The sequence below is a fragment of the Echeneis naucrates genome, chromosome 24 (genome assembly GCF_900963305.1).
Source record: "Echeneis naucrates chromosome 24, fEcheNa1.1, whole genome shotgun sequence".
NCBI classification, from domain to species: Eukaryota; Metazoa; Chordata; class Actinopteri; order Carangiformes; family Echeneidae; genus Echeneis; species Echeneis naucrates.
The window spans coordinates 14,252,744-14,272,541 of record NC_042534.1 but is presented as its reverse complement, the minus strand read 5'-3'; the positions used below and the strand labels follow the sequence as shown (position 1 = coordinate 14,272,541).

Below are 19,798 nucleotides of genomic sequence, written 5' to 3'. Positions count from 1 at the left end.
CCTTGAGGAAAAAACCCCACTCTCTAAGTGAGCAATAAATCTGGCACTTAGGAGTGGTTGTCCATGTGTGTGTATTTGAGCGTGTAAATGTACTCAGTGTCCTCAAGTCCATAGTTTCTAGAGCTGTCAAATGTTGTCTGGCCCCACAACATCCGCAGCCCATGACCTCTGTAACTCCTGTTTTGTTCTCGGCACTCCAGGCCCCTCAGATATCCCTCTCCTGGAACTCCCCCAGATGACAGACGCCACTCTCTTCTCCCGTTCTTCCACACTACCCCAGTAGCCTTTGACCTCCCCAGCACCTCTGCCTCTCTGCGCGGCTGCCCTCACATTCCAGTAAAGGCGCTGTAACCTGAGCCCGCGGTGAGCTCATTGCCGGGCCGTGGAATCAAGAGTTAAATGATACCAAAAAACAGAGAGGGGAGAGAAAACGGAGACAGAAGGGGGAGAGGCGGTCGCTGGTGCGGGGCAGGTCTGGAACTGGTTCTCTGTGTCTGCTTGCTTGCTTGCTCCTCAGGGGGTTAAGTTACACCAGAGAAAGCGAGGAGGAAGAGGAAGAAGAAACTGCTGGCGTCTTTGAATTCTCCCTGCTTTTGTCTGTCTCTGTGCGACCTGAGTGGCTGGTGCCTGCAGCTTCCTCTTGACACACTCCAGCGAGCCCGCCGACCTCCATCCGCGCTTTCAAGTTAACGAGCCCCGTTGGTCCCGTCCTCATGTCTGGGAGCCGGGCTGGGATGTGAGTTTAACGCAGCGAGGTCGTGCTCTCCCCTCCCTCTGAGAGTCGCTTCTTTGACCTTGCCATGACCACCAAGTGTCTAAAGATGGTAAGTGTACCCCTTTAAAATGTCTTCTGCTGCGTGTGTGTGTGTGTGTGTGTGTGCGTATGTTTCAGGGCTGGTGGTAAAAAAGTGTTAGTAACTAAAAAAAGGGAAACCCAAATGTCACATCTCGCAGCGATTGTGATTCATGGCTAATATTGTGATGAGCACCACTAAGATGCTTAATCACCGCAAACATAATTAAACCAATCAGTGCGTCTCTCAAGCTGAGCGCGGAGGACTGACTGCACTAAATTGGAGGAAGGAGCTTTTTCGCCAAGAGCATCTCCAGCAGGAAGATGAGCCTTTTCAAAGTTTTAAGAGTGCCATTAGATAAACCTTTCATCCATGCATTATTCATGGCTGCCATGTTTCTTTCTAGTTCACTGCCTGTTGTTCAGCGTTGTCTCTCCATGACCCCGTGCTCTTCTCTTGTCAACCGCGGGGGTGACAAATCCCTCTGAAGCAAACTTTTAAACAGGGTTGATGAATTTAATGGCTGCCATACAGGAGACACACAAAAAAAAGGTTCTTTTTTTTTATGTAAATGAAAAGCATAATGAAAGAGGACTTTCCACATCTCTCTCTCTCTCTCTCTGGGACTGTTTTAAAAATTCTGTATAAGGTTTACATTTTGCAGTCTGCCACCTGCTCTTTCTCACCTAATGGAAAATCATTTGAATTAATTGTGAGTTACCGGCAATAACTTTAAAAATGTCTGAGGTGAGAAGTAACAATTATCTCTCACATCTTTTGCAATGGTCTCATTATTTAAACGGTTGTGAAGTACTCCATTGCTCATCAGTGGAGCAACCTACCCCCCTCTCTTTTTTTCTATTATTTTTGTTTTTTTGCTAGAGAAAATTGCCCTGAATGCACTCAATTTAAAAAGCTGCTTTACTCACAGGTTTTATTTAACACCCCACCAGCCAACACGCAGAATCCCAGACCTTGACTGCCAATGGATCTGATTAATGAGTAAACAGTACAACTTCTGGAGAACAACAGCATATACCTCTCCCACATCAACATATTCGTAACATTTAATTATCCTCATAGATGCAGTTATCCAGTTGTTTACAGAGGTCGTGTAGGTATTTCAGCTGTTATTTTTCCCAGCATAAGCAACTAGCAACTACAGTACTGTAAAACACTAATATTCAGAACTCCCATATTTTCAGACTTCTCCTGTGTTTTATTTGAATTTGTTGATCCATAAGAAGACATAGCTTTGTTTTAAGAGCCCAAACAAGTTAAAGGTAGTTGCAGACTTTGTTTTTCTGGTTTCACCCTGGATGATTGAATCAAGCCAGGCAGACTTTAGGGAAACACTTAGAGAGACCGAATGGATGGCTGAGAATGTTGACTGTTGGGACATTTACAGAGTTAAAAAAATTCTCTGCAATTCGCTCAAAGGCACAATTTCCCAAAAAGTTTGCATTTCTGTGTGGACTGAGCTGTTTCACAGTAATAAAACAAGGACCTAGGACTGTTTTATAGCCCAAAAAGACATCAAAGTTTCATTTTATCTATTTGAGAGTCATAACTAAAGTCATGCCTTGCAATAAAAAGATGTTTGAAAACATAGAATTAGACATGAATAGATAATAATGCCGCACTTGTTTCTGAGATCATCTAATAGTATGCATACAGATTCTTAATTAAACAACTAACTATAGCTTCCAAATAATTTGAGTGACATAAAGCCAGTGTGAGTTGACATTTCCAAGTCATTCAAACTCACTGCAAATTTCATGCATCAGCTCTGAGAATATGTCATTTACGTGTCAGTGCAACTGACAGCTCTACATGCGCCTTCTGCAGCGTAGGGGCTGAGGTGCTGAAAGTAAACTCTTTCACCTGTAATTGCTTTAGGCGTAGTCAAAAACAGTTTTATATAGAAGAACGTGAATGAACATATTTGACAGCTGGAATGTGTTTTTGCCCAGTGCAGGGGGGGGGAAGTGGGAAGTCTCTGTTTCAAACAATCCATTTTGAGTCATTTAGTAACAGGAATTAAAATATTTGACGTTATTTTGGCAGTAGAAATGACTCAGTGTGTCTTAATAAATTATGTTTTGCAGAAATATAATGAAGTCTGATATCTTGGGGATATATATTTTTTTTTATAAATTTCTGTCCCGAAATTATTTAACTTTTAAAGTACTTTTAAGAGAGTCCCTCCTCAGACTCTCTTGCGGTACCATGGAAGTGATCAGCACCCCAGTGGGATATTGAATCAATCCTTAACAATCTGAGTCTTATTGTACTATAGAGTCAGCTGACCGCAGCCGCCAACTGAAGGCATGAATCAGACGTTGTCTGGTGCTGGACATGGCCCTGGGGCAGAGCTCAGATACGGCGTGAGGGAGCAGAAGCAGAGAGCTAAAAAGAGAGCATGAGGAGAGCATTGAGAAGGATCCGAAAGAGAGAGGGAGGGCAGACCATAGGCTGGTTCCCTGGCCAACTGGGGAATATAGCACAAGGAGAAGCTTGTTCTTGTGCTGCGGCGCTGTTCTCTGGGCATGTAGCAGGACATGGCCTCTCTTTGGATGAAAGAAAAATAGAGTCAAATACCACAGGATAATGTGATTACAGGCAAACAGCAGAATGAAGGTTAATTGGAGTTAAGTGTCCATAAAAAAAACGACCCTATATATACACATCTTTAAGTCAACCTATATTCTGCCAGCAGGGCTTGAATTCTTATGGCTCCCTGTAAAATAAACACATAACTCAATAGTTTAGAAAGAATGTTGCAAGTGTATATTTTCTGAAGATAATACCTGGACAGATGAGGTCCAATCATTAGATTATGGTCAAGGGCTCAGACGTGTTTTTACAGTATCATGAAGACCGATGTGAAAAACATTAAGCTGCTGTTTTGTCCTCCCTACAAGCGCCTCACGTGTCTGGAGGTCAGACAGAGCCACGGTGAATCCCTCCTATAGCTGTTTTCCTCTAGTGACCATTTGTGCCCTGTTTATGTGAGGCCTCTCATTTATAGAGTTGGGCTTCGAAAGGATAAAAAAGCCCCCGCCACAGAATCCAACCTTGACCTTTACAACATTCCCTGAGCTAAATGTGGGAGGAAGAAATTACTTACTTTTGCCGTCCCACGGCTTCCAGGCGGTCTGTTTTGGCAAGTACATTGACATTCAGAGTGTCACAGTAAATCCACTTGAAGATGAGAGGTGACAATGGATGAGTTTTATTCCCCCCCCCACAAATGAATCAGCCAACAGTGAGTGGTGCCTTTGATTGGTCTTGACAGAGAAGTATAAAAGGGAAATCACAGTAAGAAAGAGCCCTGCAATTCAAACCACTGGGGATGAAGAAATCCCCTGAAACATAACAAAAAAAAAATAAAAAAAAAATTGCTATTTGGCATATCATTGGAATTCTTTAAAGTAAAATTTAACACAGCATGAGTGATGGAAAATAGTGCATAATGAAAATAATGTATCAATTTCATGATGCCAAAAATGTTAGTATTTCACTCCCTACTCAGGCATCTCTGTGACCCTTTCCATCATTTTGATGGGATTTGAATCCCAATGAGCTCTGAGATTATCCTATTAGCTGTTGCTTTTGCTTCGCCACCACCATGTCTGAGCAATGGCTGCGTTCAGGAGAACTGGATGCAGCATACGTAGAAAAATGGCACCAGAGTTGTTCGCATGAAAGCTGCTTGCTGTGCACATACGGCAAAAATCCCTGTGCATATTTTTGGACCCAGGGAACATCGGCTCGGTACTTTGGTTGGCTGGCTGACTTCCTGTTGTCTGCCCATATTCATGAATAAGACTGAATAATTATATCATGCAGCTTTCCCAGACTTTCCAAATGTAATTCTGCTGAATGGATTAAGGGAAGCATGGTGACGTTGTGGTTAGCGCTGTTGCCCGACAACAAGAAAGTCACGGGTTCGATTCCTGGGCTCAGTGTCTGGTCTGAGTGTGGAGGTGAGTGGTTGTCTCTGTCTGTCTCTGTCTGTTGGCCCTGTGATGGACTGGTGACCCCACCCTCACCCAGTGGGATTGGGGTGGGATCGGCTGCAGCACCCCGAACCCATGAACCAACTAATGCTAGCCGGATGCTTGTTGAAATCAATCTAGAACTAGTGGACTCTTTTCCAGCTAGCTTCCTAACCTCCGCCTCAATTGTTTAATGGGACATGATGATTTGATATTATTGAGGCACATAAATTATCCTTCTTTCATGTTTCTGTATGCAGCGCCAAGGCGAGGTTCGATCAATGTGGACAGGGCTTCCAGCGATCTCAAATGTCAGTTAGCAGCTGCCATGAGAAACACGAACCCACAGGCTCGATTCTTAGGCTTTACTTCCACAAATATATAAAAAGATTTACCAGTCATGAAGAATTTATTTTGTTTTTAAAAAATGGAAAAAGGGGCACATTGTCTGCGCCATCATTGTCATTTATATTTGCTTGAAAAATGGGAGCAATTCTAATTTGACTTGCAAGTAAAATATTTCTTATAATTTGTAATATTATTTATAATATATATAATATATATTATTATTTGTAATATTGTCTACCCACATAAGTGGATAATGTAAACACCTTTCTGCTGTTTTGGTAGGACACATGATTGGGAAGGCTGACCCACAAGTTTTATGGCCTGTAAGCAGGGCCGTTCCTGTTTGCTTTGGAGCCTTCTGACAGCGGCCCAAAAAGGCTGCTGTTGATGCCAGAGAAAGCGGCTGCCAGCAGGCGTACAGCACACAACGCAAAGCCCCGCTCCTTGGATTTTCAGCTCCAACCGCACTGAACTTTCAGCAGGCTTCACGCTGATGACTCATTTTGAACTCAGCCGCACCAGCCCTTCGGCCTCACCTCTCCCCCGATCTGTCCCTCCTTATCTTAGACGGTGATGTTCTCACCTCGTAAAAACTCTATTTGCTGAAATAGCTGATGTCATTTGGAAATGGCGTTACCCTTGTTGTTGGGGCAGCCTTAGTTGTTGCTGCACCATAACAGACTCCTGGAACATTTTTTTTCAAGAGGGAAACCTAAACATCCTGATGTAGATTAGATGAAGAATGGAGATGTGTGCCACCAGTGATGGAGGCAAAGTAAGCAGCACCCGAGATAAGCCCATTCAGTGATGAGGCACTGTACTCTACAATTTGACGGTAAATTTGTAATTGTATGGTGTTTTCCTATTGTCTGATACTGTGTTCTCCATCACCACTGTATACTGTTTTTATATAGCATATATTTTTCCTCAGAGTAAGATTCTAACCATTTAGGATTCAGCTCCTCGATGGAGATAGGTGGAGCAGTTAGTCATGCTTCAGATGTGTATCAGGAGTCAGTAGTGTCACTAAAAGGTGTTATGACCTTCTCTCACAGTTCCATCAGCCAACTGTTCAAACTGGAGAGAAACATACAAATTTTTAAGAAGAAATCTATTTTGAATTTACTGTATTTATCCTCCTAATGCGATCAAATTAACGGGTCAAAAGTGGAAGAGTAGAACCGTTTACCTTTACTAGGAACCTAGAAAACCAATCATTAGAAATATTCTCTGGTGCATTGCAGTTTGCTCTGGTTTCTTTATTCCTTGTGGTTTTGAATGTCATATTCCAGTTTTACAAGTAATTGGGCATTTTTCAAAATGGTACAGTCAAATATGAGCTTTTTATGTTGAACAGCAGGCTGAACTGACTTATTTATTGATTGGAAAAGCAAAAAAGCGAGGACTCGAGACTTTGTCAACACTTAAGGTGATTTAATAAAATTGGGTCAAGTGAGCTTGATCAGGCATCCCACGGCAGCAAATGAAAACAAATCTGGAGAGCATTACATACAGCGTTCACTGTGCACTCGCAGGAGTATTTATGGGAAGCAAGAAGAACCCGAGAAGGGGAGAGTTTGGGCTAGTAAGACAGCTTTGACAGAAAACACAGAAAAAACTCACTTGGTCAAGATGTTGGTATTTGGTAAAGTGGAAGCCGTGTTGTGTCAGTGGAATACTCTCGCTTGATAGCGAAATGTGACCCACCAGGTACAGTAGGACCATGGACTGAATTACCTCACTGCACGCGTGATGTGGTTCCAACGATGATGATGAAGTTTTGACTTTTGATACTTACACAGCTGATGATTTTAGTCCGTCAGTTGTAGCATCGACGCGACGGGTAGCTGGAAAATGGTTGCTTTTGTTTAAGAATCTGAATACTTCTCACTCCTCGGCGTCAGTAATAGCCAGATGTGATGTCACCATCATGTGTTCTGTGTTATGCTATTTTAGTGGCTGTAGCTAAGCCGTTTAAAATTTGATTCGAATCAGATTTCAAGCCACCTACAGAAACGACTTCTACATTTTGACTGTCATCCACACCCTATAAAAGTAACCCTATTCCAATCTGTATACACAGAGAATCATATTTAGGCTGCCAGTGTGAAAGCGAGTGCCTGTCTTTGGCCATATTTTTGTTTTCGCTCATTGTCCGTTATCATAATCTCGCCTTCTCACTGTTTCTCTCACCACCCACGGTGACATAATCCCTCACTTTTCTGTTCTTTCTATACTCGAATTTATGACTCAAGAGAGGTGAGCTGGATTAAAGGTCTTTTATTTTTTATTTAACATTCACACCTATAACAAAATCCAGCATCATATTGCAAAATGAAATAATACTTTCATATGGAAACAAATATAACCATTTTGGTTATATGCATCGCTTTGAAACTTTGAATAAACCTGTCGAGGCAAATGCTTCTTTATCCACCCAGCCTTCAGTCAGACTGAAATTCAGTTGACGTCCAGGCTTTGACAGCGATCACCGGAGTGTGTGAATACGTGTGCTCCTTCAGCTTCTCTTTGGATATGCACTTTTCTGTTCCTCTCACCTGTCTACATAAATGAGATTTTTTCCAATCTGTGCCTCGCACTCTCTGCGTTGTTTATTTTATGCCTCAGCGTTGAACAGACATTATCCACTTCTGGCACTCCACACAATTATTTTCCTATTTTGCATGTCATTTGCTGACTTAGCTCATGTTGTCAGCTGCCGGCTGAGCGATGCATCCTCTCTGTCTCAAAAGCTTCGCAGTAATTGCTCGGTAATTGTTTGTCCAGTAGTGCGCCTCACCAAAGCCAAGTTCTTTTATTATGCCTGTTGAAATTAGTAAAAAAAAAAAAAAAAAATAATTAAATAAATATGTATTTTCGTTAATATTATTATTATTATTATTATTATTATTAATAATAATAATAATAATAATAACCTTCAGATTTCTGCACCGTGGCGACATATTGTCACATTTTAAAAACACAATTATTCAAATAGCATGGGCTGTATGGAAACAGGGAGGAATAATCTCTCCCAGGTGGCATCCAGTTTTAACTTTGTTTGAAGAAAAATAAGCTTTCTTGACTACATGCAGCCTCTGGCAAACATCCAGCAGGGCCACATTCCACTTTCACATGACCTTCTCACGGACCTGGCCCTGAGCAAAAGCTGTGCCGTCCGTCCCTGACCACACCTCCATTTGACTGGCCTAGATAATTCAAGGCCAGCTTATCTTTTTTTCTTGTGCCTCCCTGTCTTCCTCCTCCTACTACTACTACTCGTCCTCCTCACTGTTTACAGTCTTGACTCAACTCCAGAGATGCAATTGACTTGTAAATTTCCTTTTACAGTTTTGTTTTACAAGGACAGATAGATCCACTCCCAAACACTTAAAGCCTTTGTGCCAGACAGAGGTCTGTCTATCTGTACACACAGACATTGCGTTCCAACACCATTAATGTTCACCATTAATCAGCTAGTGCTGAAACAACTGTTTTTGTTTTGTTTTTTTTTTTAATTGAAGAGCTACTTAAATGATGTGCTTGACATTTCAGGAGGCACACACTCAGCTTCTTGTTTGATGTTATCAATCTTATCTCATTCTGCTTAGTCCAAAAGTAAAATTCACCTACACACGAGTTTATGACTGATTAATTAACTTTTTATATTTAGTTTGTTTAACACAGTGATTTAAACAATTTGAAAAAAGACTGATCTGATTTAAGATGTGTAAGCAGTTGGGTTTTGCTTTTTGCTGTTATGCTAAGCTAAGCTACTCCAGATGTGGCTCTGGCTTCATATTTACTGTAAAGACATGAGAGCAACTTCAATATTTTCACCAAACAGTTTACAAATGAACACACACCATTCTGAAAAAATTATATCATCTTTTATGGTATTCATATAGCAAAAATTAATTAATCATTATCATCATTACTATTCACAAATTAATTATCTTTGACTTATCTCTGCTGCCCAAACAGGAGATTCTACAAATTAAATACTGTATTTTGTTTTACAGAAACATTAGCAACAAATTTTCTGAATAACAGACAAGATGTGAACACACTGACAGGAAACAGAATTGGTTTTTGCAAATGTGTTTGCATTATAACATCAGAGAGACGGAGCCACGCATCAATTCAATACCCCCAGTAGCGTAGGAGAGACGGGGCATCTGTTTGAGAAGCCCACATCAAATAAGACGGCACGTCAGCGGAGGGTTATGAGTATATTCCCCTTGTTCCTCTCATCCACGATGAACAGGCCAGCCTACACATGCAGCTGATAAACGGAAAGAGATACAGTTTTGACGAAGACTAGAAAGTGAGAATATAGGAAACCAAACAGGGAGGACAAATGAGTAAACACATACATTAAAGCAAACAGGGAAGTGGTCCCAGAACTTTGAACGCAAATGAGGCAAAGCAACCACCGAGTAATAACAGAAAAGCAAATCAATTGTGTTGCCGTCATTGGCGAGGCTGTTTTGTTCTCCGCTGCGGCGCAAGGCAGAGACGTTGTTTTCCTGCACGGGCATCTGGAGGAGATTATGGTCCAACCTGACACTGAAGCCCCGGTGAAACATGACTCAGGGATGAATAGAGGCTTTTAGACCAGTGTCTGTCTTCCCACACGTTGCTCTGCTATTCTTTATTTGTCCACCACCCAATAAATCACATACTGCGTTATCTGATACCCACACACTCGGCAAGCAAACAAGGCTCTGCCAATCTCATCCTAAATGAGCCTGTATTAGCACTCCGCTGATAAGATGTTTTGATCATGTAAGGGGTAAAGAAAAAAAAAAAAAGGTTTTCCACGGAAAAACAAAACAGACCGACCATATGTATTTTTTTGTTTTTAATCATTGCAGACTATACATCATTGTTGGACAATGTCCTTTGTGCGGTCAGCAAATACTTATTTCGCTTGAAAAAGCACCGGAGCAGAGCAACACAGGGCAGAGAACAGGATTGGTGAGGGAATGTAGCAGAATAACACAAGTTTGGGCCCAGCCGGGACCAGATTGGCGGCGAGGAGAGTCCGTATCCAGAGCCTGTGTTTTGATACAGTCTACATCGCTGTGGGTTGGACTCGTATTCTGTTCGGCCTGCGTTTCCACTTGTGGCTCAGATGGAGCCCTCCGACAGCCGTCATCCCGTTACCGCTGGGCTCCCAGCGCTCCGGGGAGCTCACATTTGCTCCTCTGTTAAGGGGCCAAAGGAAGACTAATGCATGTCACTGATGCCACCTGCAGTTAGAGCAAACAGAGCTGATCGCCGCTCAGCTGGGCACTAATGTAGCAGAGAGAGAAGGCAGGTCAGAGCATTAGGACCAACTTACTGCATCCACTGACGTAGGTCATGTCGCTGAGAGCATACATATATGACGTGTGTGTAACGCTGTATGGACTTCACAGGTAGGCTTATATATTTCTCTCCAAGAGCCATTTTCTCGCTTCTATAATTGCCAGAAAAGATGCTGCCGCCGCTGCTGCTGTTCTCAGTTATTTTTTTTTTTTTTTTTCTTTTTTAAAGTGAGAAAACATGCGAGCCTGGGCAGCAACTTGACGCATTAATGTGGAGGCATATCTGCTCAGCCCTCATCATTGTTGTAACGCTTTCTTTCCCGTGTATGCGTACGTGTGTTGATGTAACAGAGAGAAATTCCGCAATTGGACATTGTTTCCATTCCTTTAACCAGTCAAAGGAAAGAATATACGGCGCTGCTCTCTTTGAGACTCTGCCACTGTCCCTGCATGGGTTTCAATTTCATCCCCTCATGCAATTGCTTCCTACTGCAATTTATTACAGGCAAATTGAAAGATTCCAAGGTGTGAGTCAGTTTGTGTTGGCTTTGAATATGGCCACTGGTTACTTACAATGCTTTTTCTCCGGCTCTTAACATGCCCAGTCAGGCTCGTCACCCATCTGGGTTTGTGAGAGCTGTAGTTATTGTAACCAAGTCCTCAGGAAGGGGAAAGAGAGAAAAGGAACTGCTGCTTTTCCAAAGCAAAGAGGGAGGATGGCAATGGTCCCATTAGTTGACCCCCGGGTGAGCTCTCTTGAGGCATATAGGCTTACCAGCGTCAAAGCATAAGAATATGCACTGGGCAGCATCAAAGCGCAGCACCGGGGGGCAGTTAACAGCTTGTGGTGGCATTGTGCTGTGGGACAGAGCACTCTCAGCTATCACTACCGTGCATCCCTCACATCGTCTATTTATAATCAATTTTCCATTCTCAAACACGTCGCAACGCTGTCTCCCATTTGGTGTCGACAGAAAGAAGCAGAGATCGGGGAAAAGGGAGGGAAACAGGGAGCTGGTGGAGTATTGCTAACACGAGGGGGAGAAATGATACAACAGGGACTGTTCACATAAATGGACCCAGACGTGTAAAAGTAACAGCGGTTTAGTGAGGCCATTTCTTTAAACCCGGAGCTCAGACAAGAAATAAAACCACTCAGTTCCTACTAGGTCAGCCTCCAGAATGGTTCCCATTTTCAAATGAACTCATAAACTAAAGCCACATCATTTTTTTGACAAAATGGCTTCATTTACAGACGCTGATCTGAGCCGGTAGCGTATAAGTTAGCATTGTTCTGCATCGATCCTCCTTGTATTTATAATCAAGGGGACTTTTTGTACTCTGGTTATTATGAGTGTTGTTTTACACATTTTAAATCTCTTTTTGTGCGAGTACTGAAGATGCACTCATGGGTGGAATTTGTTTTTCTTCAGTTAAATGTCAGAGGAGCTACACTGCCAAGGGAAGAACACTGCTAAGACATGCACATCTTTGTATGCCCAGAAGTAATGTAGCTGTGTGGGAGTGTGCGTGTGTGTGTGTGTGTCTTAACTCCCTTCCTGAAAGGAAGACAGCATTTATGATGGGGGTGATGAACCCATGTTGCAGTGCCATTGCAACCGTGTGCTTCTGTGTGCCTGTGCTGTTTTGATTTGTGTCTGACACAATGACATGGCAAAGGAAACGGAGTTTAGCTCGGGCCCATGACTGTGGCAGGAAAATGTGACCAACCACCGAGACAATAGAGGTCAAGTGCTCCTCATTTTCCCTGCATCCTAATACCTAACATCCAGTCAGGGACATATGGATGAGGTTCTCGGCCTTGTGGAGCCACTTTACACCCACCTCCCCAGCGGCGCCAGTAATAAGGCTGGAAGTGTGTAACCACTTTAAGAATGGATGCAGGTTAAGGGAAATGAATTGTGGGACTGACATTTTTGTTGATCACTCATTTTTATGCTGCTATGGGTCAACTGACGTGGCATTCCTGGGCCCTCTGATGCTTGCACCATTGAAATCATGTTTAAGTAAATAATACGTGACATTTACAATAAATGTTGCCGCCCCTCGTTTTTGCATAACACCAGAGCTTTCTCTGCTGATACAAACATGGGACGACAGGGAAGCATTGTTCTGCTGCTGCTGGAGATGCTTGTATTTTTTCTTTTTTATCACTTGTTAGATGTGTGATACAAATAAAAGCAACGGTAAACTCATAAGGTCAACGAAACTAGAAAGAACAAAATTCAATCTGCAAATGCAAACGTCTCTGATCAATATGTATAATTGAAGATGTAGACGATTTTCTGTTTGCACCCTCGCAGATGTGGGCTCTACTTTGTCAACTGTGATATTAAGATGATTTTTTTGGTGAAAATCACTTCACTGTGTGTGTGTGATAAGATCAACCAGCTAAATGGATGACTTTTGGCTTTGGGAAACATTTCATAGACAAATGAATTAAAAATAATAGGCAGGTTCATTGTTAATGAAAATAATAATTAATTCCAGCCCCTACCATCAGCTGAAGTGAAACCGCTACATTTTCAAAGGAAAGTTTCTATTCATTGCTGAAACCTTTGAAATAGAGAAAATGAAATGTCGGGTTGAAAGGTTAGTGAACAGATTTTGCTTCAGGACCCGCAACCTAACATAATGGAACTTAATCAATAAAGGTAAGTGAGTTAAAATTACAATGGAAAAACATAACTATTAATTATTACCAATAAGAGCTGTTCATTGTAATAAATGGCAATTATTCCCATTACTTGCTCCCATTACTAGGATGAATACAATTTAGGTTAGTGTACTGTGCAGTCTTTTGCATAGAGATGAGATGGGTGGCTTGAAATAGTGGCGGCAACAACAACGGCTGATGAGACAGTGATAAAACAACATGACACAGAGACACAAAATCCATGAAAAGAACATCATCGCAACATTGGACGTATGATTGATTGACAATTAATCTCAGGGGTACTGCAATGCGAGAACAGCAGCTGTTCTTCAAAAGTATACTTAAAATAAAAAATGCACAATCAAAAATAAAGATAATTATTTTAAAAATGATGTCAGATTCTATCAAACATCTCACTGACAGGCATTGTCAATACAGCACCATAGTCTGTTGTCCAAAACGGAACACAGATTTGACGGTTGTTTTGAGACCAAACCACATCATAAATCAAAGTGAAAAGTGTTCCAAGTTGCGCTACAGGAAAAATGTGAAAGACCCGAAAACTTTCAATGAGGGTGAAAGTGATTTTCATAATAAACCAAATGTTTCTGTGTATGCATCGTTGATGCAGGGAGCAAAATTTAGAAAGTAATCAGGCGATGGACTACATTAATTTCTTTAAGAAATTAATCACTGGACTTGCCATAATGCGACATCCACCTTGTTTTAACTTCAGGAAAAATAATAAACAAGCATTGAGGTTACTTAGCTTCAGCATTAATCGCTCATTAAAAAGGGATCATTAATATTTTTTGGCATGGCATTAATTATTCAGGGCTCACATTAGCATTCACTTGAAGAAAAACCTGATAAACGGACAGGATTATTTTTACTTTGCACATCACCCTCAGTACTATCACCCGGTTGCAGGTCAAATTCAAAAACAACATTAACACTACTAACTGGATTTGATAAACATGATAAAGCCTTAAAACATTCAGCCTGATGTGATCTCTGACTTTTCAGAGATGAGTTGTGTGCAAAGGGAGAGAGAGAGAGAGAGAGAAAAAACAAAAGTCTAATCAGCATGGACTCCATCTGCTAGCACTCGTCTGGGCTTCCTGGACTCAGAGGCCCCACACGCTCTGCCTACACTCTAGAATTATGTGACTGGCTGGTGAGCAGTTGTGTCGAGTTGGAAGGTCCTTGGTGAGGGGCCTTGGGCCTTCGCTGGAAGACTATCAGAGTGCGGCGTCATTAGAAATCCCTCACTCTCACTCTGCTGTGTAAACGGCCCAGCGGCCTCCATCTGAATGAGTCCCGAGGAAGGATCACCTCTGTCGGGCTGAAATTGGATCTTTCACAGAGGAGGGGAGCGGAGCGAGGGAAAAGTCTTCCTATTTATTGACTTGGCTGCAGAGATCACTAAACTGTTTCAAGGGAGAAAAGTTTGGGGAGTTTTTTTTTTCCCCATAAGCACTATAGACAATAGTGATATGTTGCCCTCATAAAAGCTTCAAATTACTACGTAGAATGGAACTAGAGCCAGCAAACGGCTGACAGTCGTAATTGGCAAATTTCTGGCTTCAGTCTTTCTCTTGCATTTTTCAATATTCCTCAAATAATTAAAATACAGATATAATGCAAAACAAGAAATCTCTCATTCACAAAGGAAAAGAAAAAGTCCAGTTGCTTTAATTTCGAATTACAAACAGAGATATGCCTGTAAGCGTAACAGGCAAGATAATTAATCTCTAAAACACTGCAGTTAAATCCAGATGTCCAGTTATAATCATAATGTCCATTACCACTTCAATAAATGTATACAATTATAATATTAGACTTTTTTTCAGCATTACACACACCTTTGCTATTATCTGTCCCACTCATTAACCATCTAGCCAATATAAAATCATAAGCAAGGCAACGTGTCCAAAGTCAACAGTGATTGACAAAGTCAGCTTATTTTTTATTTTTTTTTTTTTTTTGACAGAGGATGTCAGTGTGCAAATGGCTAGCTGTGACGCCGAGGAGGGAGGTCTCCTCCTTCCTTCTCCAACGTTCTCCTTCCCCAGTCACTTCAATGGAAAAGTACGTTCGAACTTTACCTGCCAGCGTTCGTAGTGTCCATGCTGCTGATATGCGCTTGGCAGGAGCTGAAATAATTGTCTCCCATCTTCACAAAAACGCCTACATGCCCAAGTCCCAGAGTTTGGAAATATGGTAGCGCTTCACTTACGTTCATCATGACATATTTTGACCAGTGTTGGACATGTTTAAAAAAAAAAAAAAAAATGTAGCATGTTATTAAGCTGACCTTAGCTTAGTTTCAGTGACAGTAGCAGCAGCTGACTGACCCTTGACCTCTGAAGAAACCTCTGATGATGTAAATGTGGTCTCATCAGCGGCTAAAAAGACAGCTGTGGCTTAGATTAGTAAACCAGTGAGCCAGGCCTATCAGGAGTAATTTCACCAAAAGACATTGTGGGGACAAGCTGTATATTTATATTTATCCTTTTGTTGCTGAGACCAGCTACTGCCCCCTGACGTCAGCCCCACATTAAGATAAACGTGATGAAATGATCAGGATCAAACCTCCATTAAACTCCCGCTAAGCCATAAAATGCTGAATCTCAAACTTTGGTGTTAAAACTGGATTTTAAATTCTTTATTCTCTGATTATAGTTACGATGAATAATAACAGTTTGGGAACAATAATTCTGAGTAATAAACTAAGAAGTGTTTCTGCGCTGATTTTGCCAGAAAATGTTTCGAATGTTAAAATATTTGCTCACGTTATTCTTTTGCTCATAATTTCATTTAACGCTAACGCGACACTCACCACTTAAAGATCAGCTTAGTTAATGTACACTGAAAAAAAAAATGCATTTAATTAGTATCTATATTATCCCCTTCCTTGAATAAAGAGACAGAAACCTTTTATTAGTGAGATAAATTTCAGTTCACTGTGACTGAAATCAATTTAAATCAATTCAACTCTATTTATTTTGTATTCCATTCCATTCAATTTAATATAATGTATGTTTTTAATACAACTGAATGCATTAAATTATCTTAAACCACTTTCCAAGTAAAGTCATTACCTTCCTTGAAATTAATACATTTACTAACTAGTAAACCTATATCGCTGCAGTATTTGTCTTGCCTTAACTATAATCTGTAGAATAATTTCTATTTTACTCTTACATGGCTTTACACAATACCACTGTCACTGTGCATACAATCAAACCCTCTCCCATCCTGAAAATACAGAACAGCTACTGGGATATGCTGACACGGTGTGTAATTGCCTCCCACTCAATGTTTCCCTTTTCCTCTTGACTCCAAGCTGTGAAAGTGTGTCTCGTAAAAATGGCCAGTAATGTTTGCAGTGGTTCTCTTTAAACAGGTTAAAGAGTTTCATGATGAAGACATTTACAGAAAAAAAAAAAAAACAACAAAACAATAGAATGCAGTTTGAAAATGACAGGGTATGTTTGTCAGGGTAGCCGTATGCTGAATGATCAGCAAGCTGTTTTTAATCGATTTCTGAAAACAGGATCTTGTGATTTCCTGGATGTGAGGCAGAAAAGCAGCAGCTGAACAGACAGCAAAAGCTTCTGACTGTGGCAAACACATGGCAGGGCTTTTAGACCTTTCCAGCAATAATAGTGAGTTAGAGGTGTGTGTTCGCAGAGGGGGAGGGGGGGGGGGGGGTTGTATTAACACACTCCCTACACACTAACCTGTGCTCTTTTGCTTAGTTACACAACAGGTGTGAGTGTAAGTCATGCGGCGCTTAGCAATATATAACTTACTACACATGAGGGGGAACTTAATTTTACACACACATACGCAGGTCTGCGTGCGCTCATACTTTGCGTGCACACTTTCTGATCGTGTGCGTTGGTGCCGCAGCTCAAGATAGGACTATCAAAGCCTTTTTACTGGCGTGCGTGAGGACGTTGAATGTCTAAATTCTGTGCAAGAGAAAGAGTGAGAGGTGTGCAGTGGAGAAAGCAAAGGACAAAACCAGAGAGAGAGAGAGAAGGGGGACAAGTACCTAATGCTGTTTCTAATTGAATTCTGCCAAAAAGCCTTTTCATTTATGTGGGCCATGTTGAGAGATTAGCAGGAGAGGGGCTGGCTGGTTGGGCAATGTACTGTGTTTGCTTTGCCTTCCCCTGAAGACGGCAGGAGCACCAGCCAAGGCGGTGACAGAGCTCCTCTCTCCTCCTGCTTTTAAGTCCTATTAGCCGAGACCTCTTCTCCTGCGTTAACCTCTTCCACCTTACGCACAAGTATGAGGATATCCAGACATACATACCTGCAGCAAGCGACACATCGCCAATCATTATGCTAGCCATCTTGTATCCCGTGGGAGACTTTTAGGCCTCGACTTCGGCGTCCTCCTGGTTTAAGTACCGCCCTGAAGTGTTATGTCGGACGAGAGGTGCGGCCTTTGAGCCTCCAGTTTTTGTTCTGTAAACCGTAAACTCTTCTGTGTTTTGGTTCAGTCTCACCGCTGTCCTCAGCCTTGTTCCCGGCAGCAGCAGCAGCAGCAGCAGCAGCAGTAGCGGCAGCAAGGAACAGCTGTTTCCATTGAAAAAAATCTGTGATAATCCCAAATGTGCACAACCTTTCCAGCACCAAATGGTGTACAGACGCAACTAAAGACTGAATGGCGAATGAAGTGGCGCATTTAACAGCCAAAGAGCCAGATATATCACCCTGGAGGTGATGGAAAGCAAAATATTGAATATTGAATGAATGGATATTGGATTTGGATTCACCAGGTGGCCAGAAAAACATCTTTAAGCGAATGCTAATGTCTACAGGATGAGTAAGTTCACCATACCTACTTTATAAATTGATCAGTAGTTAGCATGATGATCACATTTGTCGCACTGAAAAACCTCCGCTGTAAACGTCAGACATATGGTCAGTGATCGCTTCATTAGCTCAGAGGACAAGCATTTATTAAACATTATAAGTGCCTTGCATTTAAACTTTTTGAAGATTTTAACACCAACAACATGAAAAGAAAATCGTGAAAGGTGAGCACGTAGTTCTATAATTCCAGAAGGATTATCGGTGCAGCCGGCTGTGGGATTGCTCTGTCTAATCACAACACAATTCGGTGATATGGCCTCTTCTTGTGTTTCTTTACTTCTGAATTGTATAGACGGGAAAAAGTGTGCACACCTACCAAGATAACACGAGTGTACACACATATCTATACACAAATCACCCGCGTCTCACTGCCTCTCCACTCCCTCTCTTTCCTGTCCCGTCATTTCTGCATAATTCCTCCTGCTTGGAAGATTCAGTTTCCTCTTACAAGAAATAATAACAAGTGAGCAGTGTGTGTGTGTGTGTGTGTGTGTGTGTGTGTGTGGCACTGATGAGAACCTGGAAGGGCATTCCTGAAGCCAACACTGCCTTTGTACCCATTGGCTGTGTGTGTGAGTCTTTCTACCCATCTGTGTGCTGTCTGAGACCGGCTTAATGTTCATGTCTGTTGGATACTGACTTTGTTTGCATCATAGTGTGTGTGTGTGTGTGTGTGTGTGTGTTTGTGCTGGTCGATTGTGTGCTAGATCTGTGTCTGTCTGTGAGTTTATTGGAATGTTTGATGTTTGCGTTTCTGTCCCCAGCTCTGTTGATGTTTCAAAGTGTGTGTGTGTGTGTGTGTGTGCGTGCGTGCGTGCGTGTTTGTGTGTACAGCAGGAATAAAGCACCCCATTGATAAGAACAAGTTCTTCTTGTTAACGTATCAGTAGAACTGGTCCTCAGCCAGAGCTGAAATCCCAGGGGCGTATTTCTACACAACCCCCGCTATGACACGGCAGTTACTATAAGCCCCAGACGCACACACGCATGGCTAGATAGCCCAGGAACGAAACATGTGTTAACACTCTCTTTCCAAGAGATACATTGAAGAGGACATTGAGCAATGTTTCGTCTTACATCTCTCTAGTGGCCGCCTGCTCTGCAGTCGTCTAAAACGCTTCCATGTGCAGTCTCCACATTCCAGCTCCCTTTCTGAGGCATTTAGAGACTCACCCCAAAGATACCTGATACCCAGGGGAAAGCAGATAGTCATGAGAAATACCTGCTAGCTCTTACCAGCTTTAAATAACAAGAAGGGGAATTTTTGCCATTCCCTTGGTCTTAGTTTTTTTGCACATGTGCCAGCTATTGTTTCTCTCCTGTTGGACTCCGGGGAGATGGAGCCAAGGTTGTTTTACGACTGTCATAATCACCACCACCACCCTGGCGGCTGCGTGGGGACAGCATCTCCACCTCGCTGTCACATAAAAGTGTCCACATTAAGGTCGGGGAGAGAACAAAGAGGTTCAGTGTGCAGAGTGAGCACCTACAAAACCTGTCGTCCCAGCATGCGGGCTGTCTCCGTCACGTCCGCGTGTCTAACCGCTGCACGCCGCCACCAATGCTAGGTGCGAGCTTCAGAGCCAGTCGGCAAGCTCAGTCTGACACAGCGGGGACCGTGACTTTAAATCCACGCAGTACCACGCAATTAATCACAACAGCAGGGACAACAAGTGGCCTGGTGTGACAAACGCATGTGGGCAGTGCATGCTGGGAGTCTAAACATAGGAATTAAAGTGGGAATGATTCATAGACATCAAAGTTGTATTTAAT

At 42.2% G+C, this 19,798-nt stretch overlaps 1 protein-coding gene across 1 annotated transcript in view; it reads left to right on the top strand.

The window, feature by feature from the left end:
- Positions 1 to 547: 547 nt before the first annotated feature.
- The window catches only part of flrt2 (fibronectin leucine rich transmembrane protein 2), a 37,233-nt gene continuing 17,982 nt past the window's right edge, over positions 548 to 19,798 (top strand). Inside the window, exon 1 of the mRNA XM_029496495.1 lies at positions 548 to 824. The gene's annotated coding sequence lies outside the window, so the exon portion shown is untranslated. The remainder of the gene's footprint in view (positions 825 to 19,798) is intronic.